Here is a 26861-nt window from a genome sequence, read left to right as displayed (position 1 = left end):
GCTTGTCGGGCCGGTCCTTCGAGGGGCATGGGTCGGGGTCCATCGTTGGGAAACCGCTGAGATGGTTGTATGCGTTAGTTGCGTGGTGCCCTACAGTCCTGGGTGAAATGGTTAGGTTGCCCGCAGGTATAACAGTGTGCTTGTGAGGGTGAGCCTCTGGGCTCAGCTCTGTATCGTTCTCGGTGTCGGGGGTTGGGCCTATGTCCTGTGCGGCTTTGTGGTTCCCTGTGTCGGCGATCAGCAACAGTGTACGGGTGTGCGGGGTTTGCTGTCCCCTGTGGTGGTGCCCTACAGTCCCGGGCAAAATGGTTGGGTTGCCTGCAGTTATAACACTGTGCTTGTGGGGGTGCATATCTGGGGTTGGTTCTATCCTGTTCCCTGTACCTGGGGTTGGGAATATATCAGGGTTCTGCGCAGGACTGCGGTCTTCTGTATCGATGATTGGCAGGGGTATATGGGGGTGAGTTTCCCAGTCCCCTGTTTCCACCTCCCCCTTCATTACTCCAAACCGGGGCCGGGTCTGTGTGGATCGGGTTCATCTTTCCGTGTTTTGTGGGCTTGGGGGTGTCTGTTTGTCTGACTTCCCGTTCCCACCTGCGAGTCATTTTGTGGATGGCCCAGGCTTCTGTATGTGTATTATCATCAGGGTCCAAATTCTCACAGGCTTTCCGACTCCCCTCGGTGGCGTGTGCTATCAGGGTCCGGATCCATGTGGGCCGGTGGTGTGCGTTTAATTGAACTCTATTTAACTGACCGAAAACCACAACAAATTGGTTCCATAGTCAGCCAGCATAGGCTGTCGGGTGCTCCCCTCTCTTTTGTTGGCAGTTGTTTAAGCCTTGTACCGGGTCATCCCTATTGTAGCCTATGGCGGCCAGAACAGCCGCCTTCATTTCTGGTAGGGTTCCCCTGGCCACGTTCTGGGGTTCGGGTAGGGCGGAACAGATGGCAGGACTTGAACATAACAGAATTAGTTTAACCTCTTCTGCCTCATCTAGGCTGTTTAAAACACGATATTGGGTGACCTGGTCAAAGAGAGCATGTGGATCCGGAGGGTTCAAATACTCCAATCACTTTAGCAATGTCAGTGAGCTGTGTCATGGTGTATGGAGTTACATAAGTCACATTGTGGTTCTGTCCGTCCTGTCGTCGGGTGGTGACCAGATTCATCGGTACAGGAACCGGATTAGTGACTGGGCTTTTTGGGATGGTAAAAGGACTAGGGGCTGAGACTGAGTTTTCCGGGATGGGGGCCGGATTAGGTGGTGCCGCTGGTTCCACTACCGGGAAGGGAGGTGGGGGTCCCCAGTCGGCAGTGACGCTAGCTGTTGCATAATGCCAGGCATCCTCTTCTAAATCCCCCCACTCTATCCCTGGGTCACTATCCCCTGTTTCAGTGGTGTATGCCCACATTACACCCCTTTTTATGGCTAATTGTGCTTTTAAATCTTCAATCTCATGCAGGCATTTGGAGTGGTCTGTTGCGTGGGCTGTTTTTACTTTTCCTGCTTGGTGCAAAACTTTTACTGCAGCCTGCAGGTCACTGCATTTATGTTTAACTTCCTCTACCTGTTGCAGCGCAGCCTCTCTCTCACGGACAGCACGCTGTGCCTTTTGGTAGGCTTTATCACATTGAGCCTGGAATTGGCTCATGTGTATCATATTAATCTGGTTCCTTTCCTCTCGTGTGCCTACCTCTGCTTCCAATTGTTGTATGCGTGTGGTAGCACTCATCAAGTCCTGCTTTAGTTAGGTTACCTGGGCTTCTCCGTCCCATTTAACCCGGATAATCTCTGCTTCTCTACCAAGGAGCTGTTCGAGACAACTCGCAATCGCCTTCCTAAGCTTGGGAGCCCTTTTACCCACTTCCTTATGGGCACGACTCCAACAATTCTCTCCCTCGTATCCCAGATCCGGTTTCGGGACGTCACCCCACTGTACCCATTTGGGCCACTAATGGTTCAAATATAAACAGAGAACTTCCTCCCGTTCGGCATGACCGGCCATAATTATTTCCTTTTAGGATTCGTCACGTGGGTATGGATAAAGGATCGGGGTAGGGTCCGGTTTTTACTAAATTCCCTCTCGTAGATTTTACCCAAATTCCCTTGACTGTCCTAGTTCTAATTACAGTAAGGATTCTAACAACACCAGGTTAAAGTCCAACAGGTTTATTTGGTAGCAAACGCCACTAGCTTTCGGAGCGCTGCTCCTTCATCAGGTGAGTGGGAGATCTGCTCATACACACCAAACAGGGCATCTCCACATCTAGTGCTAACCACACAGTTTGTCCACCTCGTGTTACAGACACCGGGTTTATGGCCCAATTTACTGGTTGAATCTGTATTAGTCCTTCACTCACTTAAGACTGGCCGTCACGTGGGGCAACTTGCTCTCTTAATTCAGGCTCAGCCTGAATCTGACACGTGCTGTCAGTGAGAGAGAGGTGTTGGAGAATACCGGGTTGAAGGTTCAACTTCGGGGCAACATATAATTTCTTGTTGAAGGGCTGTCTGGGGTGCCAAATGTTGTACCTGTTAATTCTCAGATACTTTCGACCAGTTAACCCTTAAATTACCCACATAAAACAAGAGGATACCCCAGATTCAAGTATACTACCCGTAAAGATGGTTTGGTTAAACTGCAGGCTCAATTCTCTGAGTCCCTCTGGTCTGTTGTCATGAAGGTGAGATGGCAGCTTCTTCCTTCCTTCCTTCTCTGGTCAGTCTTCCGAATGGTCAAAGTCACCTCCCTCATCGAGTCTTCGCTACTGGTGTATCTGAGATGTGTACCTTTATCCCCCTGCCTGCTTGCCTTTCCAGAAACTTCTCTGGTTTTCGGCCAATGAGGTCCCAGGAGGGGATTCCAATACCCAGTGGGTTTCTTGATGTCTGCCTGACAGGACACCAGGGTCCGCCCCCCAGGTGTCCATCTCCATGCTGTTGCTTACATGTAACCTGTTGTCAGATAAGGTAACTGCAGGAACTCTCGGTGACAGAAAGTCTGGCCCATCTGGGCTTCTAACAATAGGCCGGTGCATTTCAATGGGGTGCGATGATCTCCTGCTAAGTATCAGTAGAGTGTAACGACCTTTGATGGGTGTTGATGGGTCAGGCCCAGACATGTTTGTGTATTTGTACAATTGGCCTGCCCGAGGTTTGACTTTAATGTGCTCAATTCTTTAATTTAGGATATCCAATTTAATCAGCCTTATAACTGGGCCCTGATTATATTACCACAATTCTATTGCTGAAACTTTCCTTGAAGGTGCTTTGCAATGGTTAAGAAATGTTAATTTAAAAGCAGTGGCAAAAACATTGGAAATAGAATTATGTATGAGGAGCACTTGAGGATCTGGGTCTGTACTCGATGGAGTTTAGAAGGATGACGGGGGAATCTCATTGAAACTTACAGATTACTGAAAGGCCTGGATAGAGTGGACGTGGGGAAGCTGTTTCCATTAGTCGGAGAGAGTAGGATCCGAGGGCACAGCCTCAGAGAACCGAGATGAGGAGGAATTTCTTCAGCCAGAGGGTGGTGAAACTATGGAATTCATTGCCAGAGGCCAGATCATTGAGTGTATTTAAGACAGAGATAGATAGGCTCTTGATTGGTAAGGGATCAAAGGTTACGGGGAAAAGGTGGGAGAATGGGGTTGAGAATCATATGAGCCATGATCGAATGGCGGAGCAGACCCAATAGACCGAATGGCCTAATTCTGCTCCTATATCTCATGGTCTTAAAGTACTTGCTATGAAAGCAGGAATAGTTGAAGTGTTGGCTCAACATGTGTACCTTGAGAAAGGTGAAAGTAAAGCAATAAAAAGGAGTTGTAGTCTAGAAGTCAGTGTTGAGGGTGGTGAGGTATTGGGGAAGGTATCAAGGTCAAGGGTGGGTACCGGTCGACAGGAAGGTGTGTTGAAGTGTGTCTACTTCAATGCAAGGAGCATCCGGAACAAAGTAGATGAACTTGGAGCGTGGATTGGTATTTGGGACTACGATGCTGTGGCCATTACGGAGACGTGGGTAGAACAAGGACAGGAATGGTTGTTGGACGTTCCGGGGTATAGATGTTTCAGTAAGTGTAGGGAAGCTGGTAAAAGAGGTGGAGGAGTGGCATTGTTAATCAAGGATAGTCTAACGGCTGCGGAAAGGCACTTCGAGGGGGATCTGCACACTGAGGTAATATGGGCTGAAGTTCGAAATAGGAAAGGAGCGGTCACGTTATTAGGAGTTTACTATAGGCCCCCAAATAGCAATAGAGATGTGGAGGAAGAAATTGCTAAGCAGATCATGGATATGTGTGGGGGTCACAGGTGGTTGTCATGGGGGACTTTAACTTTCCAAATATTGATTGGAACCTTTGTAGCTCAAATAGTTCGGATGGGGCAGTTTTTGTGCAGTGTGTGCAGGAGGGTTTCCTGACACAATATGTGGATAGGCTGACAAGAGGTGAGGCCACATTGGAATTGGTACTGGGAAATGAACCGGGCCAAGTGTTAGATTTGGTTGTGGGAGAGCACTTTGGAGATAGTGACCACAATTTGGTGTCTTTTGTTATTGCAATGGAGAGGGATAGGGCCGTATGGCAGGGCAAGGTTTACAATTGGGGGAGAGATAATTACGATGCGATTAGGCAAGAATTAGGGGGCATAAGATGGGAACAGAAACTGTCAGGGAAAGGCACTAATGAAAAGTGGAACTTTTTCAAGGAACAAATACTGGGTGTCCTTGATAGGTATGTCCCTGTCAGGCAGGGAGGAAATGGCCGAATGAGGGAACCATGGTTCACGAAAGAGGTGGAATGTCTTGTGAAAAGGAAGAGGGAAGCTTATGTAGGGATGAGGAAACAAGGTTCAGATGGCTCGATTGAGGGTTACAAGTTAGCAAGGAATGAGCTGAAAAAGGGGCTTAGGAGAGCTAGGAGGGGACACGAGAAGTCCTTGGCGGGTCGGATCAAGGAAAACCCCAAGGCTTTTTACTCTTATGTGAGGAATAGAAGAATGACCACGGTGAGGTTAGGGCCGGTCAAGGACAGTACTGGGAACTTGTGTATGGAGTCAGTAGAGATAGGCGAGGTGATGAATGAATAGTTTTCTTCAGTGTTCACCAAGGAGAGGGGCCATGTTTTTGAGGAAGAGAAGGTGTTACAGGCTAATAGGCTGGAGGAAATAGATGTTCGGAGGGAGGATGGCCTGGCAGTTTTGAATAAACTGAAGGTCGATAAGTCCTCTGGGCCTGATTAAATGTATCCTAGGATTCTTTGGGAGGCAAGGGATGAGATTGCGGAGCCTTTGGCTTTGATCTTTGGGTCCTCGCTGTCCACGGGGATGGTGCCAGAGGACTGGAGAATGGCGAATGTTGTTCCTCTGTTTAAGAAAGGGAATAGAAATGACCCTGGTAATTATAGACCGGTTAGTCTTACTTCGGTGGTTGGTAAATTGATGGAAAAGGTCCTCAGAGATGGGATTTACGACCATTTAGAAAGATGCGGATTAATCCAGGATAGTCAGCACGGATTCGTGAAGGGCAAGTCGTGCCTCACAAATTTGAAAGAATTTTTTGAGGAGGTAACTAAGTGTGTTGATGAAGGTAGGGCAGTTGATGTCATCTACATGGATTTTAGTAAGGCGTTTGATAAGGTCCCCCATGGTCGGCTTATGATGAAAGTAAGGAGGTGTGGGATAGAGGGAAAGTTGGCCGATTGGATAGGTAACTGGCTATCTGATCGAAGACAGAGGGTGGTGGTCGATGGAAAATTTTCAGACTGGAGGCAGGTTGCTAGCGGAGTGCCACAGGGATCAGTGCTTGGTCCTCTGCTCTTTGTGATTTTTATTAATGACTTAGAGGAGGGGGCTGAAGGGTGGATCAGTAAATTTGCTGATGACATCAAGATTGGTGGAGTAGTGGATGAGGTGGAGGGCTGTTGTAGGCTGCAAAGAGACATAGATAGGATGCAAAGCTGGGCCGAAAAATGGCAAATGGAATTTAACCCTGATAAATGTGAGGTGATTCATTTTGGTAGGACTAATTTAAATGTGGATTACAGGGTCAAAGGTAGGGTTCTGAAGACTGTGGAGGAACAGAGAGATCTTGGGGTCCATATCCACAGATCTCTAAACGTTGCCACTCAAGTGGATAGAGCTGTGAAGAAGGCCTATAGTGTGTTAGCTTTTATTAACAGGGGGTTTGAGTTTAAGAGCCATGGGGTTATGCTGCAACTGTACAGGACCTTGGTGAGACCACATTTGGAATATTGTGTGCAGTTCTGGTCACCTCACTATAAGAAGGATGTGGAAGCGCTGGAAAGCGTGCAGAGGAGATTTACCAGGATGTTGCCTGGTTTGGAGGGTAAGTCTTATGATGAAAGGTTGAGGGAGCTAGGGCTGTTCTCTCTGGAGCGGAGGAGGCTGAGGGGAGACTTAATAGAGTTTTATAAAATGATGAAGGGGATAGATAGAGTGAACGTTCAAAGACTATTTCCTCGCGTGGATGGAGCTATTACAAGGGGGCATAACTATAGGGTTCATGGTGGGAGATATAGGAAGGATATCAGAGGTAGGTTCTTTACGCAGAGAGTGGTTGGGGTGTGGAATGGACTGCCTGCAGTGATAGTGGAGTCAGACACTTTAGGAACATTTAAGCGGTTATTGGATAGGCACATGGAGCACACCAGGATGATAGGGAGTGGGATAGCTTGATCTTGGGTTCAGATAAAGCTCGGCACAACATCGTGGGCCGAAGGGCCTGTTCTGTGCTGTACTGTTCTAAAACACAGATTGAGTTGGCGAGGATCCAATTCCTACTGGAACTGAAGGGAAAAATGAAAAAGAAAATCAAACTCAAAAGAGAGGAAGAAGAAAAGGAGGAAATGTGAAAGCTTGAATTTGAAAGAGGGAGGATTGGGCAGAAAAAGGCTTTGGTGATGTGAACAGCAAGGAGCAGGCAGAGGAATGGGTCACATTGAACTCCTGCTTTGGATCTAGCAAGGAATATCCACCTTTTCCTAAATTCAGTGAAGAAGGAATTAAGAGGATTTTGTATCATTTGAGGAAATGACTATAGAGTTACAGTGGCCATGAGAAATTTTGACAATTCCACTAGAAAATGTTTTGGTAGGAAAAGCATTGGAGTTTGATTCAACTCTTTTTGATGAATAAGTGGACACAGATAAGATTGCTCTGCCTAATGTGTATGAGCCAGATCCACTTCTTGGCCTTTGGGCTAAGAGCAAGCATCAGATCATAGAATCATACAGTGCAGAAGAGGTCCTTCAGCCAATCGAGTCTGCACAGACATTAGAAACACCTGAACTCCCATATAATCAGCATCTAAAAGGAAGAGGGAAGCTTATGTAGGGATGAGGAAACAAGGTTCAGATGGCTCGATTGAGGGTTACAAGTTAGCAAGGAATGAGCTGAAAAAGGGGCTTAGGAGAGCTAGGAGGGGACACGAGAAGTCCTTGGCGGGTCGGATCAAGGAAAACCCCAAGGCTTTTTACTCTTATGTGAGGAATAGAAGAATGACCACGGTGAGGTTAGGGCCGGTCAAAGACAGTAGTGGGAACTTGTGTATGGAGTCAGTAGAGATAGGCGAGGTGATGAATGAATAGTTTTCTTCAGTGTTCACCAAGGAGAGGGGCCATGTTTTTGAGGAAGAGAAGGTGTTACAGGCTAATAGGCTGGAGGAAATAGATGTTCGGAGGGAGGATGTCCTGGCAGTTTTGAATAAACTGAAGGTCGATAAGTCCCCTGGGCCTGATTAAATGTATCCTCGGATTCTTTGGGAGGCAAGTGATGAGATTGCGGAGCCTTTGGCTTTGATCTTTGGGTCCTCGCTGTCCACGGGGATGGTGCCAGAGGACTGGAGAATGGCGAATGTTGTTCCTCTGTTTAAGAAAGGGAATAGAAATGACCCTGGTAATTATAGACCGGTTAGTCTTACTTCGGTGGTTGGTAAATTGATGGAAAAGGTCCTCAGAGATGGGATTTACGACCATTTAGAAAGATGCGGATTAATCCAGGATAGTCAGCACGGATTCGTGAAGGGCAAGTCGTGCCTCACAAATTTGAAAGAATTTTTTGAGGAGGTAACTAAGTGTGTTGATGAAGGTAGGGCAGTTGATGTCATCTACATGGATTTTAGTAAGGCGTTTGATAAGGTCCTCCATGGTCGGCTTATGATGAAAGTGAGGAGGTGTGGGATAGAGGGAAAGTTGGCCGATTGGATAGGTAACTGGCTGTCTGATCGAAGACAGAGAGTGGTGGTCGATGGAAAATTTTCGGATTGGAGGCAGGTTGCTAGCGGAGTGCCGCAGGGATCAGTGCTTGGTCCTCTGCTCTTTGTGATTTTTATTAATGACTTAGAGGAGGGGGCTGAAGGGTGGATCAGTAAATTTGCTGATGACATCAAGATTGGTGGAGTAGTGGATGAGGTGGAGGGCTGTTGTAGGCTGCAAAGAGACATAGATAGGATGCAAAGCTGGGCCGAAAAATGGCAAATGGAGTTTAACCCTGATAAATGTGAGGTGATTCATTTTGGTAGGACTAATTTAAATGTGGATTATAGGGTCAAAGGTAGGGTTCTGAAGACTGTGGAGGAACAGAGAGATCTTGGGGTTCATATCCACAGATCTCTAAAGGTTGCCACTCAAGTGGATAGAGCTGAGAAGAAGGCCTAGAGTGTGTTAGCTTTTATTAACAGGGGGTTGGAGTTTAAGAGCCGTGGGGTTATGCTGCAACTGTACAGGACCTTGGTGAGACCACATTTGGAATATTGTGTGCAGTTCTGGTCACCTCACTATAAGAAGGATGTGGAAGCGCTGGAAAGAGTGCAGAGGAGATTTACCAGGATGCTGCCTGGTTTGGAGGGTAGGTCTTATGAGGAAAGGTTGAGGGAGCTAGGGCTGTTCTCTCTGGAGCGGAGGAGGCTGAGAGGAGACTTAATAGAGGTTTATAAAATGATGAAGGGGATAGATAGAGTGAACGTTCAAAGACTATTTCGTCGGGTGGATGGAGCTATCACAAGGGGGCATAACTATAGAGTTCGTGGTGGGAGATACAGGAAGGATATCAGAGGTAGGTTCTTTACGCAGAGAGTGGTTGGGGTGTGGAATGGACTGCCTGCAGTGATAGTGGAGTCAGACACTTTAGGAACATTTAAGCGGTTATTGGATAGGCACATGGAGCACACCAGGATGGTAGGGAGTGGGATAGCTTGATCTTGGTTTCAGATAAAGCTCGGCACAACATCGTGGGCCGAAGGGCCTGTCCTGTGCTGTACTGTTCTATGTTTATGTTCTATGTTCTAATCCCATTTACCAACACTTGGTCCATTGCCCTGAATGTTATGATGTGCCAAGTGCTCATCCAGATACTTTTTAAAGGCTGTGAGGCAATCTGCCTCTACCATCCTCCCAGGCAGTGCATTCCACACTGTCTTCACCTTCTGGGGAAAAAAGTTTTTCCTCACATCCCCCTTTCCCCTAAACCTCCTGCCCCTCACCTTGAACCTACGTTCCCTTGTGACTGACCCTTCAACTAAAGGGATCAGCTACTCCTTATCCACTCTGTCCATGCCCCATAATCTTGTACACCTCGATCAGGTCGTCCTCAGTCTTCTCTGCTCCAACAAAAGCAACCCAAGCCTATCCAACCTCTCTTCATAACAAGGACCTGGGTTTGATTCCCAGCTTGGGTCACCATCTGTGCAGAGTCTGCATGTTCTCCCCGTGTCTGCGTGGGTTTCCCCTGGGTGCTCCGGTTTCCTCCCACAGTCCGAAAGATGTGCTGGTTAGTTGGATTGGCCATGCCAAATTCTCCCCCAGGTGCCAGAGTGCGGTGACTGGGAGATTTTCACAGTAACTTCATTGCAGTGTTAATGTAAGCCTTCTTGTGACACTAAAAAATAAACTTAAACTTTTTGTTTGTTTGTCTCTCTTATGGGGACTTTGAATTGGATTCAATTAGAATTTGGTTTTTGGAGCGAGCAAGGAATGGATTTGTGTTTGTCCGGTCCATTCTGAGCACTGGCTTTGTAGCTTTAAGGATGGAGTAAAACATTTTTTTTAATGTGTATGAGCTCGATCCAGAAACTTACAGACAGACATTTTAGAATCCTGAGGAAAAGACCGAGTCAGACTTTTGTGAAATTTGTGAGAGAGAAAAGAGATTGCACGCAATCTTCCCAAAGAAAAGTCTGAAAGTTGGACTGCTTCACTCTGGGAGTTTCATGTCCATAAGGGCCAGGGGTGGGGTGGGGCGGGGAGGGTGGGGTGGGGCGGGGGAGGTGGAGGGGGGGGGGGGGGGCGGGGGGGGTGGCTGGTGGGTGGAGGAGTGGGATAGTTAGTCTAAGCTCGCCAGGGAAGCCAGCTGCAGACTGCTCAGGGTACCATTGCGTAGCTGCCGAAACTCCCAGTGCACTGGGTGTTCTCTTCCCCCCATCATCAGCAGCAGTGTAACCCCATCCCCCATGGCAACAGGGGTCACTGGCAACAGGGTACTGGGACCCTCCCGATGAGTTCCCCATCACCACCCCCTTGGCAGCACACCCCTCTGCAGCCCCTCTTTGCATGCCTTCCCTTTGATCATCCCCCCTTGCTTCCGTCAGTCATAGCCCCACCCCTACTCAGACCCCTCCCCCTTGGCACTGCCCCAGCACTGTTAAGGTGCCTGATGGGCACTGCCTGGCCCTGCCCCCCGATTACCCAGGGGCATCATTGGCCTCCGGTCCCACTGGCGTGGCCATCATATCTGGTCCCCATTGGTGGGGAAATTCTGGGAGGCCAGAAAAGGCTGTGCCGGCCCTGTTAATGTCATGACAGGGCGCGAACCGGATTTTCAGCCTCGCGTGCTATCTGCCCAGCCCAGTGCACCGATCGACTGGCACAGTAAGCGGGGACCATTGTGCCCATCAATCACCCTTGATCGATAGTCTAAGTCTATGATGTTGAATTGGGACTTTGAAAACATAAGAGAGATGTTGTTAATGGAGGAATTTAAAAATAGCTTTTCTTAACAAATCAAGACTCATCTGGAAGACCATAAAGTTTCTGATGTTAGGGAAGCAGCTGTTATAGCTGATAGCTACCACCTAGCCCACAAACACTTCAGTAGCACCAGACCTCTGATTCCAAACTCACACAGAAGCTAGAGTGATAAACAATTTATTATGAACAGGATATTAGTGACAAAGAGGGGGATAGCAGAAATGAAAGATAGATGCCATTCAAAGTAGGGATACAGAGTTACTGAATTATTATGGCACAGAAGGAGGCCATTTGGCCCATTGTATCAGCATCGGCTCAAAGTTTGATGTTTACAAAATATGCAAATTTCTGATAAATAAAGGAGCATTGATACAGGATGGACATTTACTTGTTCCATTGTGCAGAGTAAATTTAAACTGCTTTAGTCAGTGGTTCTGTTATTGTAGGAGTGATATTGAAATTGCCTATTAGTCAGGCTGATTTCACATTAGGTGCAAGGATAGGGTGTTGTCACCTCTTCAGATGGGAGGCAAGGCAATGTTCTCAAACATTCAGCAACTATTTGTAATTCTGATGTATAAAGTACTGCTGCAGCCTAACATTTATCTAGAGAATCAAAAACCCCAACTTCTGAGAGTAAAAAAACTCTTGAAACCTCCAACTGACAATGAAGAGTTCAAATAAGCTGATTCCATCAGGTCTGAACTTGCCTGAAGATCCTAAGCGGCAGGTGTAAAGACAGAATACAGCAGCAGTGATCCTGGCTAACGGACACCCCAGGGAAAGACTGTGCTGTTTGCAGCTAATGCTGATGCACTGGAGTTTTGGCAGCACATTAAAGTGGAAAATAAATTTCTAAAATGTGGAAGCTGTGGGTTTCGCTCGGGAAGAATTGGACCAAGTTTGCACTGAATGGGAAAATGAGAAACAGTAAAAGTGTAGAAAATAGCGAGAGCAAATTAAAAAATATTACGAACATGAGCATAATCTCAACAAGATTGTTAAAACAACCTAATCCTGTATTGAAGCAGGAGAAAGATGACTCAGATGGTTGTCCAGCCAAATGGTTTTTGTGGATTTGGACATTAAAAAAAACCTGCAGTCATGAAATAGAATGGAGCTCAATCGTTACAACATGGGACGTGTGATTGACGGGCGGATTCTAATGGAAAACAAAAGGGAATACTGAAGCATCATGACAGAGAATTTCTACTATTTCTAACTACTGGTATTCGCTAGTGAAGGCGATCCTGTGGTGCAGTGGGTAGTCTCCCTACTACTGAGCCACACATTCCAGGTTCAAATCTCATATCAGCATTCAATGACCATGGAAGATGTATTCATAACTTGACCAATGAGAATCAACCTGTAAATCTTTCTGATACATCTATTTGATTTGATTTATTATTGTCACATGTATTAGCAAATAGTGAAAAGTATTGTTTCTTGCGCACAATACAGACAAAGCATACCATACATAGAGAAGGAAAGGGGAGAATGCAGAATGTAATGTTACAGTCATAGCTAGGGTGTAGAGAAAGATCAAATTAATGCGAGGTAGGTCCATTCAAAAGTCTGACAGCCACAGGGAAGAAGCTCTTTTTAAGTCAGTTGGTACATGTCCTCAGACTTTTGTCTCTTTGTCCCAATGAAAGAAGGTGGAAGAGAGAATGTCCGGGATGCGTAGGGTCCTTGATAACGCTGGCTGCTTTTCCAAAGCAGCGGAAAGTGAAGACAGTGTCAATGGATGGGAGGCTGGTTTGCGTGATGGACTGGGCTTCATTCATGACCCTTTCTAGTTTATTGCGGTCGTGGACAGAGCAGGAGCCATACTAAGCTGTGATACAACCAGAAAGAATGCTTTCTATGGTGCATCTGTAGAAGTTGATGAGAGTCGTAGTGGACATGCCAAATTTCCTTAGTCTCCTGAGAAAGTAGAGGTGTTGGTGGGCTTTCTTAACTATTGCGTCCGCATGGAGGGAACAGGACAGGTTGTTGGTGATCTGGTCACCTAAAAACTTGAAGCTCTCAAACATTTCTACTTTGACCCCATTGATGCAGACAGAGGCATGTTCTCCACTGAGCTTCCTGAAGTCCATGACTATCTCCTTTGTTTTGTTGATCTTGAGGGAGAGATTATTGTCATTGCATCAGTTCACCAGATTCTCTATCTATCTCTTTCCTGTATTGTGTCTCGTCATTGTTTAAGATCCAACCTACAACGTGGTGTCATCAGCAAACTTGTAAATCAAGTTGGAGGAGAATTTGGCCATTCAGTCAGAGGTGTATCAAGAGTAGGGGGCTGAGGACACAGCCTTGTGGGGCACTGGCATTGAGGATGATCGTGGAGGTGGTGTTGTTGCCTATCCTTACTGATTGCAGTCTGTGGGTTAGGAAGTTCAGGATCCAGTCGCTGAGGGAGGAGCTGGGCCCCAGACCACAAAGCTTGGACATGCATTTCGTAGGAATAATGGTGTTAAAGGCTGAGCTGTGGTCAATAAATAGGAGTCTGACATGGGTGTTTGTTATCTAGGTGTTCCAGGATTGAGTGCAGGGCCAGGGAGAAGGCATCTTCTGTGGACCTGTTGTGGCACTAGGTGAACTGTAGTGGATCCAGGCAGTCTGGGAGGCAGGAATTGGTTTGTGCCATGACGGGCGGCACGGTAGCACAGTGGTTAGCACTGCTGCTTCACAGCTCCAGGGTCCCGGGTTCGATTTCCGGCTCGGGTCACTGTCTGTGTGGAGTTTGCACATTCTCCTCGTGTCTGCGTGGGTTTCCTCCGGGTGCTCCGGTTTCCTCCCACAGTCCAAAGATGTGCGGGTTAGGTTGATTGGCCAGGTTAAAAATTGCCCCTTAGAGTTCTGGGATGTGTAGGTTAGAGGGATTAGTGGGTAAATATGTGGGGGTAGGGCCTGGGTGGGATTGTGGTCGGTGCAGACTCGATGGGCCGAATGGCCTCCTTCTGCACTGTAGGGTTTCTATGATATCTATGACTAACCTTTTGAAGTACTTCATGTCACAGCCGCTGGATGATAGTCCTTAAGGCACGCTGCCTGGCTTTTCTTTGTTACCAGGATGATGATACCAAAGAAGGCAAGTGGTAAGAGTGGTTGGGTGGTCTGGTCAGCCGTGCTTGATGCAGAGTGGCATTCCTGAAGATATAGCCTCTGGCGACAGGCTAGTGACCTGTTCGAGGGGAAAAAAGACTAGCTATGGATATAAGCACTTGTTTTGTAAGCCTCATGCAACAGGAGAGAAAAAGGTATTCAGTAGCCAGCAGGACTATCAGAAATCAGACTAAGTTTTACAGACCGAATCAATTGTGTTATCTTTTAATCAAGGATATTTAAATAAAATAGACTTTACCACCATGAAAAAGGAGAGACTAGCAACAAAACCACTTCTGTCTCATCGGAGAAGGAGGACTCTAAATTTCAACTATTCTCCACAAATCAATAAATATCTCAGACGGATAATGTGGTCAGCCAAGAGAAAGGCTGCTTGGCTTTGCTCGTACAACAGCCAGATGCCAGAAGGAGTCAGAGACAAATTCTGCAGCCATTGAAGGATTCTGGGAGATTGGTCTTTACAGGTGGTAAAGAATCATCATTGGGACAAGCTTTACTGCAAGTGGTGGATGAGAAACTCTCCAAAACAGTACAAAGCACCTGAAGACGGTATCTTGAAATGACTACTCTGATGAGGAGATGCAGAAACCCATTAGAAGCTGGAAACAACTGTGGATTGTTTGCTAGAAGGACTTTATGAAAAGTGTGATGCATTTAAAAGGGGAATGTTTCTCTCTGTATTTTAAAGTGTAAGTTGCCTGTTTAGCCAATAGCACATATTTGGTACAATAAATTTAGAAATGTGAAATTTTGTGTCATTCTTTCAGCTAGTAACTAGAAGTTTCAATCTCTTTCTAAAGTTACAAAGATTGTAACAATGTGCAAGTGTGTGGTTTGCAACAGGGAAGCACGGTGGCACAGAGATTAGCGCTGCTGCATGTGAATTGAAGGGTTGAGAATTGATTGCGGTTATTTTTGGGTGGGTGATGGTAATACAGTGGATTGAGCAGTGAGTGAGGTTTGAAGTGTAATTGGTAGGATATGACATATAAAGATGAACTCACACATCTTGACAACTCGAATCAGATTATTGAATTTCTTCCCGCGCTGCTTTCATGTGCCAGGGACCCCAGGTACAATTCTGGCCTCGGGTAACCATCTGTGTGCAGTTTGCACATTCTCCCAATGTCTGCGTGGGTTTCCTCCGGGTGTTCGGTTTCCTCCCGTAGTCCAAAGATGTGCAGGTTAGGTGGATTGGCCATGATAAATGCATAGGGTTACTGGGATAGGGCTTGGATGGGATGCTCCTTCAGAGACTCAATGCAGGCTTGATGGGCCGGATGGCCTCCTTCTGCGTGTAGGAATTCTATGGTTCTGCAGTTTTAAAAGATGTGAATTGAAGGGTTGAGAATTGATTGCGGTTATTTTTGGGTGGGTGATGGTAATACAGTGAACTGAGCAGTGAGTGAGGTTTGAAGTGTAATTGGTAGGATATGACATATGAAGATGAACTCACACATCTTGACAACTCGAATCAGATTATTGAATTTCTTCCCGCACTGCTTTCATGTTCTTGGAGCAACATTGTTGGCATTCATCTCCATTGCTCTTTGTGCCTAGTTTCCTGGGAATCTGACTGGAAGGCTCCCTGCTCCCGACGGATACAAGATAGCTGTCCTTCTTCGCACCTTCTCCAATGTAGTGACTGAACATCTTGGTGCATGCTTCTCACATCTTCAGCCATTGCTCCAAGTATCACAACAATGTTTCTGAACAAACTCCAAACACTTCTTGAAGACACAATGTACCTTTCTTTAAGAGGTGCAACTTAAATTTAAGTCGTATTAGACAGGTAAGATTTGAGGTCGCGCACACGAACACACACAGAGACGGGAATGAAGACACTAAGGCCCGTGGACCCTGCTCTGACATCCAATATGAGCATGGCTGATCCTGGGCTTCAACTCCACTTTCCCACCTGTTCCCCATATCCCTTACTTACCTGAGACACCAAAAATCTGTCTATCGCAGCTTTAAATATATTCAACAATGGAGCATCCACTACCCTCTGGGGCAGAGAATTCCAAAGATTCACAACACTTTGAATGAAGAAATTTCTCCACATCCCAGTCCTAAATGTTTGTCCTTTTATCCTGAGACAATGTCCATATTCAGGATTCCCCCACCAGGGGAAACAATCTCGCAATTTAACTGTCAAGTACCTTCAGAATCTTCATTTTTAAATGACACCACCTCTCATTCTTTACAACCCAGAGAATATAGACACAACAAAATCCGGCCTCAAGATAATGCCCTCCCCCAGCCTGATCCAGTCAACATTTGCTGCAACACCAATGAGGGTATCTCCAACTTTAATTATAGACCTCCCAGCAGACAAGTGCAGTCAATAAACTATGCAAATACACTGCCCAGTAGGTCACTCCCACACACTGTGCCCAGTGGGTCACTCCCACGCACTGTGCCCAGTGGGTCACTCCCACGCACTGTGCCCAGTGGGTCACTCCCACGCACTGTGCCCAGTGGGTCACTCCCACACACTGTGCCCAGTGGGTCACTCCCACACACTGTGCCCAGTGGGTCACTCCCACACACTGTGCCCAGTGGGTCACTCCCACACACTGTGCCCAGTGGGTCACTCCCACACACTGTGCCCAGTGGGTCACTCAACACACTGTGCCCAGTGGGTCACTCCCACACACTGTGCCCAGTGGGTCACTCCCACACACTGTGCCCAGTGGGTCACTCCCACACACTGTGCCCAGTGGGTCACTCCCACACACTGTGCCCAGTGGGTCACTCCCACACACTGTGCCCAGTGGGTCACTCCCACACACTGTGCCCAGTAGGTCAATGACTTTGTAATCCCTGCACCCATTTGCAGGTCATGGCTCACATCTTTTGTGATGTCAGTTGAGGGATAACTATTGACCAGTACATTGAGTGAACTTTGATCATCTTCTTCAGAAGTGTGCTGTGAAAATCTTTACGTACCCCTGAGAGCGGAATGGAAGATTAGATTCGAAGAGGATTAAGAGAATTGGTTTAGTGTCTCAGCTGAAGTTTGGCAGCTTTGGCAGGCAGCACCCCCTCAGCATTCACTGCAATTTCAACCTGGATCGGACACAACCTTTTGACTCACAGATTACCCATTCAGCTCCTGCTAACAATTGAGGGCCCAAAGAGAATCCACCCAGAGTTCCATTCGGAAACCAGCCCAGCCTACAACACGGACAGATGTGAAGATTGAATTCTGGAGCACTGGGATTTGTATTTATAGCATTTTTAATAAACTAACGTTCTGGATTCCTTTCTGTTTGGTGATTCTAAATGGAAACAGATGCGTTTCCCAGAAGTGGTCCTTTATTGACCCACAATCAAAGCAACGAGGCTTAAGTTTGGTATGCCAACTGCATGCTTGGAAGGAACTTTATCATGAGGAGAAATTAGAGGCCAACACAACGTTTGCCATGAGGTCTCCTTCTATTTAGGTTTCCAATTACACAGGCAGAGTTGGCAGCTTTTCACGCTGCCACCCAGTTTTATTCAGCAGCTGCCAGTCTCTGTGAATGGTCAGAAGATCTTCAACATGGACACAACCGCTGGGAAGATGGGAATGATGCAGCATGTTCATCCAATGAGGGAATTCAGACAGTCCCAGAAGCTAAGCGGCCTTCCACCAACTTTTCCTTCTGCAGTTTGGAGTTCAATCCAGGTGAATGCGAAGTGATGCATTTTGGTAGAACTAACGTAGGGGGGTGCTATACGATAAATGGCAGAACCATAAAGGGTGTAGATACGCAGAGGGACCTGGGTGTGCAAGTCCACAGATCCTTGAAGGTGACGTCTCAGGTGGAGAAGGTAGTGAATAAGGCATATGGCATGCTTGCCTTTATAGGACGGGGCATAGAGTATAAAAGTTGGGGTCTGATGTTGCAGTTGTATAGAACGTTGGTTCGGCCGCATTTGGAATACTGCGCCCAGTTCTGGTCGCCACACTACCAGAAGGACATGGAGGCTTTAGAGAGAGTGCAGAGGAGGTTTACCAGGATGTTGCCTGGTATGGAAGGGCTTAGTTATGAGGAGAGATTGGGTAAACTGGGGTTGTTCTCACTGGAAAGACGGAGGATGAGGGGTGACCTAATAGAGGTGTATAAAATTATGAAAGGCATAGATAGGGTGAACGGTGGGAAGCTTTTTCCCAGGTCAGTGGTGACGTTCACGAGGGGTCATAGGTTCAAGGTGAGGGGGGGGGGGGGAGGTTTAACACAGATATCAGAAGGACGTATTTTACACAGAGGGTGGTGGGGGTCTGGAATGCGCTGCCAGGCAAGGTGGTGGAGGCGGACACACTGGGAACGTTTAAGACTTATCTAGATAGCCACATGAATGGAGTGGGAATGGAGGGATACAAAAAAATGGTCTAGTTTGGACCAGGGAGCGGCACGGGCTTGGAGGGTCGAAGGGTTTGTTCCTGTGCTGTATTGTTCTTTGTTCTTTGTGACATTCACTCCAATGGAAGGCATTCTTCATTCAGCAAATGAACAAAAATGATCCATTCTGTCCCTCACATCATTCAGTTAGATTGAGGGCTGATCTGTATCTCAAACACATTCTTAAAACCTCAACAATCTATCAAACTCAATCTTCTGCTAACCTTGAATCCTGAATATTTTTAACATTCAAGCCTTTGCCACATATCCTCCTACTCTCCGTACATAGCATTCCAAGCCATTGTTCCAATCCTTACACATTATCTTAGCTGGTAAGGTGTATTGGCCATGCTAATTTCTCCCTCAGTGTAACCCAAACAGGCGCCCGAGTGTGGTGACTAGGGGATTTTCACAGTAACTTCATTGCAATGTTAATGTAAGCCTAATTGTGACACTAATAAATAACAGTAAGTAGTCTCACAACACCAGGTTAAAGTCCAACAGGTTTATTTGGTAGCACTAGCTTTCGGAGCGTTGCCCCTTCATCAGGTGAGTGAAGAGTTCAGTTCACAAACAGGGCATATATAGACACAAACTCAATTATAAGATAATAGTTGGAATGCGAGTCTTAACAGGTAATTAAGTCTTTATAGATGCAGACAATGTGAGTGGAGAGAGGGTCAAGCACAGGTTAAAGAGATGTGTATTGTCTCCAGCCAGGACAGTTAGTGAGATTTCTCAAACCCAAGCAAGTCGTGGGGGTTACAGATAGTGTGACATGAACCCAAGATCCCAGTTGAGGCCGTCCTCATGTGTGCGGAACTTGGCTATCAGTTTCTGCTCAGCGATTCTGCGTTGTCATGAAGGCCGCCTTGAAGAACGCTTACCCGAAGATCAGAGGCTGAATGCCCGTGATTGCTGAAGTGTTCCCCAACAGGAAGGGAACACTCCTGCCTGGTGATTGTTGAGTGGTGTTCATTCATCCGTTGTCATAGCGTCTGCATGGTCTCCCCAATGTACCATGCCTCGGGACATCCTGCAATGTATCAGGTAGACAATGCTGGCCGAGTTGCAAGAGTAGGTACCGTGTACCTGGTGGGTGGTGTTCTCACGTGAGATGATGGCATCCGTGTCGATGATCCGGCACGTCTTGCAGAGGTTGCTGTGGCAGGGTTGTGTGGTGTCGTGGTCACTGTTCTCCTGAAGGCTGGGTAGTTTGCTGCGTACAGTGGTCTGTTTGAGGTTGTGCGGTTGTTTGAAGGCAAGAAGTGGGGGTGTGGGGATGGCCTTGGCGAGATGTTCGTCTTCATCAATGACATGTTGAAGGCTCCGGAGAAGATGTCATAGTTTCTCCGCTCCGGGGAAGTACTGGACGACGAAGGGCACTCTGTCCGCCATGTCGTGTTTGTCTTCTGAGGAGGTCTGTGCCGTTTTTCACTGTGGCGCGTCGGAACTGTCGATCGATGAGTCGAGCGCCATATCCTGTTCTTACGAGGGCGTCTTTCAGCATCTGTAGGTGTCTGTTGCGATCCTCCCCATCTGAGCATATCCTGTGTATACGGAGGGTTTATCCATAGGGGATGGCTTCTTTAACTTGCTTAGAGTGGAAGCTGGAGAAGTGGAGCATCGTGAGGTTATCCGTGGGCTTGCAGTACAGCGAGGTGCTGAGGTGACTGTCCTCGATGGAGTTGCGTGTGTCCAAGAATGCAACCAGTTCCGGAGAGTAGTCCACACCGGCCGTCCCATCGTATCAGGCAATGGGACCCTGTGTGAGAACCTCTCTGGCTACGTCAAGGGCATTCTGAAACCCATCATACAAAGAACCCCCAGCTTCTGTCGCGACACTACAGAAACTCAGCACCCACGGAGCAGTTGAACCAGGAACACTCCTCATCACAATGGATGTCTCAGCACTCTACACCAGCATCCCCCACAACAAAGGCATTGCTACAACTGCCTCAGTACTCAACAACTCATTCGCTTCATCCTTCACCTTCAACCACCAGTTCTTCATCCAGACACATGGAACAGCCATGGGGACCAAATTCGCACGTCAATATGCCAACATCTTCATGCACAGGTTCGAACAAGACTTCTTCACCGTACAGGAATTTCAACCGACCCTATACACTAGATACATCGATGACATTTTCTTCCTTTGGACTCATGGTGAACAATCACTGAAACAACTACATGATGATATCAAGAAGTTCCATCCCACCATCAGATGCACCATGGACTACTCTCCAGAGTATTTTGTGTCTATATAGGCCCTGTTTGTGAACTGAACTCTTCACTCACCTGATGAAGGGGTAACGCTCCGAAAGCTCGTGCTACCATATAAACCTGTTGGACTTTAACCTGGTGTTGTGAGACTACTTACTGTGCCTACCCCAGTCCAACGCCGGCATCTCCACATCATGACTAATAAATAAAGTATAAAACTGAATCTTGGTGCACCTGTAGCTAAACATTCATCTCCATGTTGTTAGTGTATCTTCACACCCAAATGCTTTAGTTACCCTTTTTTGAAGAATAGTGCAGGAAGTGTTGGAAGGATATCTGAGCTGATTATCAGCCTGCTGAACTGTGTTACACACTCCTTCCATGAACAAGTCCTATCATTGGACTCCAACCCAGAGCTTCTGGTCCAGTGGTAGTGGGTGCAACCACAGTGCCGCAAGGCCTCGTTTAATCACCATCATTAAGTATCCTTCTCAACATCATTCTCCATCAGTAAGTGTTTTCTAACCTCCCATCTCCACTACCTAACCCTCTTCACTAACACTCAGTGAACACATTACAAAAAGTCTATCTCAATCAGTAAATGTTTCTCTAACCCTCAATCTCCATTAATAAAGCTACCTTTAGCCTCAGTCACAATTGAGAAATATTCTTCAAAGTCTCCATCCTTGCAATCTCATTCAAACTACAAGTTTTACCAGCTCACATTCTCCCAACCCTCAGTATCTATTATTACACATTCTTCTAACACAATATCCCTATCAGTAAACATCCTCCAAAACCACAGACTCTATCAGTATACAATCCTCTGACCACAATATTAGTCAGTAAACATCCTTTAAATCCCAAATAAGTGTCAGCTGTGGCTTAGTTGGTAGCAGTCTTGTCTCGGAATCAAAAAGTTGTGGGTTCCGGAGCTGGATACCCCAGTGCTGCACTCTCTTGGCTGAGATTTAACCCGAGGCCCCTTCTGCTGTCTCAGGTGTACGTGTAAGATTCCATGGCACTATTTGAAAGGAGAACAGTGGAATTATCCCCAGTGTCCAGGCCAATATTTATCACTCAATCAGTATTACAAAAAAACAATGATCTGGTACTTGGGGCAGCACAGTGGCACAGTTGCCTCACAGCACCAGGGACCCGGATTTGATTCCAGCCTTGGGTCACTGTCTGTCTGGAGCTTGCACATTCTCCCCATGTCTGCGTGGGTTTCCTCCGGGTGCTCCAGTTTCCTCCCACACTCCAAAGATATGCAGGTTAGGTGGATTGGCCGTGCTAAATTGTCCCTTAGTGTCCAAAGATGTGTAGGTTAGGGGGATTAGCCATTGTAAATGTGTGGCCTTACGGGAATGGGGTAGGGAAGTGGGCCTGGGTAAAATGCTCTGCCAGAGAGTCAAGAATCAATGGGACAAATGGCCTCCTTCTGCACTGTAGGGATTCTATTCATCACATTGTTGTTTTTGTTAAGTATGCTGATTGTATAAATTAGCTGCCATGTTTCCAACATAGAACAGGTGACACTACACTTAGACAAGTGATGAACTGCTCTGGGACATCCTGGTGGTGTGAATGGTGCTATATAAATGCAAGTCTATATTTCTTTTTACCATGTTTCAGTGTGGTTATAAATTGTTGACATTTTAAAAAATAAATCGGAATACCTCATTTTAACCAATGGAACCACACCACAAAATTTCACTTCTTTTTAAAAAGCAAACAAAATTTATAGTAAGAATTAAACAATGCAAATATGATCAAGAAAACACTGTAGCTTCTAACTATGTTATAGATTCAGGGTTACTTCTTACTTACCCCAAGAATTCCTTTATAAGACACATCAATCTTAAAGTTATTATTTCTGTAGGGACCACCCCTCTGCAGACTTCTCTTCAGATCCAACTACTTGCAAAGGTAAAACTTCCATTTCCCATCTCTTGACGATGGATGCCCCAGCCCCTTCTTCTCTGGAGTGGGACTTGAACCCACAACCATCTGATTCAAAGACAAGAGTGCACAGCTGACACTAATCTAGTATTCTCAGGATATTTACTGACTAATTTCAGTACTTGCAAGCTAATTCAGCTGATTACTTTATTTTTCAATAAAAGACTTTCTTGAATCTACCAGTGGCTAGATTCTCCCACTGGCTTCATACTAGGCAATCTTACAGCTTCTGTTCCCCCACAAACTTCAAACTGAGACTAAACTTCACACAGTCAATGGTGATTTTAAATCATTACTCTGATTACAGTGTGGGTCTGACTATTATTTACTTTGGCTATCTTGTCAGTGAGCTGCAAACCACATGAGGTCAAAACTGCAACTAAAAACTCAGAAAACAACTAAATAAATTAAAACCACATCGTGTTTTTAAACTCCACTCATCTCCATGCCGAGATAGCCTGTTCTGGGCTGTCCTTAAACTGACCTTTAAGTCAACAATCCCTCATTTATAATTTATTTGATCTGATGCAGTTAGTGGGTTTTACATATTTTCAGGGTTTACTGAATGATTTTAAAGTAATTAAGCACTACCTCTCAAACAGATACATCTCTCTGGACAGTAATTACTACAAACTTTGCGGACGTCATGCCTCCAGCTCTTTAACTAAGTAAACCCACTTGATATTTCATAGCTCCATTCCATTTTGACTTTATCAAACAAACATGGGTCATCTTTGAACTGCTATTTCTTGAGGTTTTAAAGTTTTTTAAAGTTTAAAGTTTATTTATTAATGTCACAAGTAAGGCTTACATTAACACTGCAATGAAGTTACTGTGAAAACCTCCTAGTTGTCACACTCTGGCACCTGTTTGGGTACACTGAGAGAGAATTTAGCATGGCCAATGCACCTAACCAGCACGACTTTCAGACTGTGGGAGGAAACTGGAGCATCTGGAGGAAACTCACGTAGACATGGAGAGAACACGCAGACTCCGCACAGACAGTGACCCAAGCCGGGAATCGAATCCAGGTCCCTGTGAGACCCTAACCCTAACCATGTGCCACCCTATCTGACAATCTTTAAATCCCAGCATTTTAAATTACCTTACCTTCCAGCTCTTCACCTCTTTAGGCAGTATGGACCCAACCCTTTAAATGTAAAAGACTCCAATCTCACTTTTACCCCATTTTCCGCAACAGCTGAATCTTTAGCTCTACGATATTTAGTTTAACAATTAGAATTTGACTTCTAGCTTTAAAAGTTAAGTTATCCAGTTAACAGAAACTGTTTGCCAGTGGTGTTTAGGAGGAGAGATTCATAGAATCATAGAATCTTACATTGCAGAAAGATGCCATTCGGCCTATCGAGTCTGCACCGACAACAATCCCACCCAGGCCCAATCCCCGTAATCCCACATATTTACCCCGCTAATCCCTCTAACCAAGTATCCCGGGTCACTAAGGGGCAATTTATTATGGCCAATGCACCTAATCCGTAGAGCTTTGGACTGTGGGAGGAAACCAGAACACCCGGAGGAAACCCAGGCAGATACAGGGAGAATGTGCAAACTCCACACAGACAGTGACCCAAACTGGAAATCGAACCAGGTCTCTGGCGCTGTGAGGCAGCAGTGCTAACCACTGTGCCACTGTGCTGATTTTGGAAACTGGGCCTATATTCTCTGAAGTTTTGAAGGATGAGAGGTGATCTCATTGAAACTTCGAAAATTCTTACAGACTGTGACAGAGTAGAAGTAGGGAAAGATGTTTTCCCGGGGCTGGTGAGTTTACATCAGGGGACATAAGAGAAAGGAGCAGGTCATTTAAGACTAGGGTGAAGAGGAATCTCTTTGAAATTCTCTACCCCAGAGGCGGTGGAATCTCAAGGGAGTAGGGATGGTTTGGGGAAGTGCTATCGAAATAGAATATTCGCCATGATCTCGCTGCATGGCGTGGATCAGGCTCGATGATCTATTCCTGTTCCAATGTTCCTACGTTTAGCTGGAATTTGGTGTGTGGAAAATCGGTGCAGAGGTGGAAGGAGTTACCGCTGCTCCAATACTTACAGTGAAAGCTTGAGTTAGTTTTTAAACAATCTTCTTCACTGTTTAGCACAACATAGTGTGGTGATTAAGAAAACATTTAAATAAACTAAAATCCTGGATATAAATAATATAACTAACAGGCTAAGATATGGTTGAGCAGGTTGTGTGTGTTTGGTTTACAATCTGGAGGAGTTTTGGACCGTGAACCTATCTGTCGAAGATGATTACAGCACAGAAGGAGGTCGGGTCCGGCGTACCTCTGCCGCTTCTCTGTAAAAGCAACTCACCAGTTCCACTCCCTCGCCTTTCCCCCTTTGAAAGCAATGATCAAGTCCTCCTCCACCACACTCTCAGGACACTGACCCCTGGGGGCCCAGCTTCAACAGGGTCACCTCCTGCAACACAAAACACATGGGACAGTGCAAGGGATGGACAATAACTCAACTTACTTGAGATAGGTCCTATGAATGAAGGTTTCGTGGCTCCTCACTTCTGTGGCACACCCCGACCCGGCTGTCGGTTATGGTTTAGTCTCCTGACTCCCCCTGACAGCCCCATTGGCTGTTCCTCAAAGGTGGTGAGGAAGCGAAGCTCTGGGACCTCCGCTCTCTGCCTTTTCCTCCTGTTATGGGCCCTGGGGACAGAAGGGGGGATTGAAAGACTGATGGTTGAAGGGCCGCGGGGTGTTGGGGGCTGGGGCAATTGGGTGGGGGGGGCAAGGGTTTGGAAGGCGGGGGTGTTGGGGGCTGGGGGTGATTGGATGGGGGAGCAGGGGATTGGGGGCTGGGAGCAATTGGGTGGGGAGTAGGGAGTTGGAAGGTCGTGGGGTGTCAGGGGTGGTTCGACATTGCAGGCACGACAGATGGGGCTGATGTCAGGATGGGCTGAACACTCACCCTCCCTGCCTGAAGGAGGTCATTAATCTTCTTCTGGTACTGGCTGCTGGTCCTTTGTGCCAGTGCATGGGCATTGACTGTCGCTGCCACCATCTACTAGGTCAAATTACCAGCCTGACCCTGGCCTGCCAACCATCTTGGGGGAAGATATTGCCCTCCTCTCCTCCACGGTGTCCAGCAGCCAACCCAGCTCCCCCTCCAGAAAGCGTGGAGCTGCTGTACGTGATGCCATCTTCCTGGTGTGACTGGCTGTGTGTGTTCGTTCATGTTTGGATGGAGCCAACCCGCCCGCCCCCCCTCCCCCCCCCTCTCCCCCCCGCCCCCCCTCTCCCCCCACCCTCTCCCCCCCGCCCCCCCCCCCCCCCCCCCCACCGCCCCCGCTGCAGTCAGTCAGTTTGGGAGACTCACGAGCTTGCAGCCTTCATCCCAGCGAGAATCACAATGAGGATTTTTCATTGCACTGAATGTCGAACAGTTGTTCTGTGGGGTGCACTGAAAAGACCGCCACAATTCACTCCCATTTTCAGACTTTTTTGACATTTAGAATGTTTTTGGTAAGATCGCCCCCTATGTGTTTGAACATCAAACCATGAACATTTATCCTTAGGCATCCCTTTAATCCACAATCTCACTGCACTTTCCTCAACACTCAATCTCTCACTACAACTCCCTCAAACATTCAATCTTTGAGTTCATACTCATCATGTAGGACTGGATGGGCTGAAGGGCCTCTTCTGTGCTGTATGATTCCATGAGTAGGATTCACCATGGCCTTGCATATTGATGGATTTCATAGAATCCCTTCAGTGCAGAAAGAGGCCATTTGGCCCATCGAGTTTGTACTGACCACAATCCCACCCAGGCCCAATTCCTGTAACCCCACACATTTACTCTGCTAATCCCCTCGACACTGAGGTCAATTTAGCATGGCCAATCCACCTAACCTGCACATTTTTGGACTTGATGCCATTTCATGTCTTTGAAAATTCTCAGTTCTAGTCCCTCTGTCAATCTTGGCCAATAGTGAATAGTTAACAACTTCCTTTGGGCAGATAATTCAAATCATGACAAAAGTTTTGGACGGTGAGATTGCATCCATGTTTTCCAGGAGATTAACAGTGTGAAGTATGTTCAGCCTGTGCACATCTTCATTCCCAATTCTAACAACATTTTTATGGCATGATTTTCTGGTTCCGGCGCACCTAAATCAAGAAATCGAGACTT

This window comes from Mustelus asterias, chromosome 25 (assembly GCF_964213995.1).
Source record: "Mustelus asterias chromosome 25, sMusAst1.hap1.1, whole genome shotgun sequence".
In the NCBI taxonomy this organism is placed as follows: domain Eukaryota; kingdom Metazoa; phylum Chordata; class Chondrichthyes; order Carcharhiniformes; family Triakidae; genus Mustelus; species Mustelus asterias.
Note: the sequence above shows the minus strand (reverse complement) of the source record.